Source organism: Arvicanthis niloticus, chromosome 4, assembly GCF_011762505.2.
Source record: "Arvicanthis niloticus isolate mArvNil1 chromosome 4, mArvNil1.pat.X, whole genome shotgun sequence".
NCBI classification, from domain to species: Eukaryota; Metazoa; Chordata; class Mammalia; order Rodentia; family Muridae; genus Arvicanthis; species Arvicanthis niloticus.
Window position 1 is genome coordinate 89,522,068 of NC_047661.1, and position 1,634 is coordinate 89,523,701.

Genomic DNA, 1,634 nt, shown 5'->3' on the forward strand with positions numbered 1-1,634 from the left:
ATTGCCTTTAGCCTACTTGAATGTAAGTTCTGTACTTTAAACTAGGTCAGATATATTATTTCAATTTAAAATAAGAAGCCCTGAAGCTGGCACTATTCTGGAACAGTGCTTTTTGGAAACACTTGGCATGTAGACGTGTTCCTCATGACTTCTGTAATATTTTGGTAACGGCCAGCCTTGACCTTAGTTACCCACAACTATCTAGTGCTTCACAGTCAACCACTTTCCCCAGTTCCTCTGTAACAGCATCTGTTTATTTTCCAGGAACAATAATAATGGCCATCGTGAGCCATACCCTGGGAGAAATAGTAATATTTTTAATACAAGAAAAATATTTGTGTGTGTGTGTCAAAGATTCTAAGGTTAACAGCAGTTGTCAGGATACAAAAGGTTTAAAAGATAAAGATAAGGCTGTAGATAATCACTGTTGGGTTTAACTCTCCTGATTATTTTACAGAGTATTTGATATGCCCCAAGTGAATTTTAATCATGTGTCCAGCTGACAGAATTATACTTCCCTTTCCTTAGTTCTCAGTGTCTGTCTGTCTTTTTCTTTTTCTTTTTCTTTTTCTTTTTCTCTGAATTAAAAACTGCTGTGCTGGTGTCTAGCTCTTCCGTGATGTGCTCCTGTCATCCTTCCTTTTCTTCTTTACAGATGGTTCCTCTTCTGTTACCTGCCCTTCCTCTTCCACAGCCTCTTCCCCCACCTCTTCATTTACTTCCGCTTTAATTTCAATCTTGGCTATATTTAATTGTTTTGTTTTGCTTTCTTTTTAGTCTTCTCATTCTCTTTGTCTTCCTTTTCTCTTTTGTGTCTCTTAGAACAAGTTGAAAATGTAGACTCAGTAGAAGGATCTTAAGTATTCATTTTTTGGTTTTGCTAATTCCTGTTAAATTTACTTTTCTTATAAAAATATAGAGAGTGCTTCGTGAATTTGTGTGTCACCCCCCATGCAGGATCCTGTCTAATAGCCTCTGTATAATTTCAATTTTAGTATATGTGCTGCTGATGTGAGCACATAAGTAATGTTATAAATCCATTCTATTTTAGCAAGCACTAAAACATAAATAACACAATGAAATATATATGTTTAACAGTGCTACGTTCTCTTATCTTTCATTCACAGGAAAGCTGTGAATTGTAAGAGAGCAAAGAGAGCTATACTAGGGGTGCGGAGGGAGGAAGGGGGAAGGAAAGTGATGTAATTATACAATAATCTCAAAAGATAAAATAAATAATTTTAATAGAGAAAAAGATGTTTCACTTAAAAAGGATAATTAGATGCCTATCTTTTGGATAGTTGTATTTGAATTCTATAGCAAGATTTTCCTTTTTTTTTCTGTGAAATTTGTTGTGCTTTGTTTAAATTCATTTTCACTCTCAAATAACTGATTAAGAACAACACATTCACTTACCTGCACTTAAATAGATGCCTATTTTTGTTCCTCATTTGCTTAACAGCACAATCCCCAAGTTACACTTTAGCAAGATTTTCTGTTTTAGTCATCTATAGATTTCCCATAATTTTTCTGGATAATCTTTTAGCACACTGTAAATGTGGGTGTTATAAAAATTTTAAACACATTAAAAAAGTGCAATGTAAAGAAAAAAAAATCAAGGGTACAAATACAAA

At 33.8% G+C, this 1,634-nt stretch overlaps 1 non-coding gene across 1 annotated transcript; it reads right to left on the reverse strand.

Moving 5' to 3' along the window:
- Positions 1–911: 911 nt before the first annotated feature.
- LOC117707940 (U6 spliceosomal RNA) lies at positions 912–1,019 on the reverse strand. Its single transcript, XR_004606683.1, has one exon. It is a non-coding gene; the product is annotated as a U6 spliceosomal RNA (small nuclear RNA).
- Between the last annotated feature and the right edge of the window lie 615 nt (positions 1,020–1,634).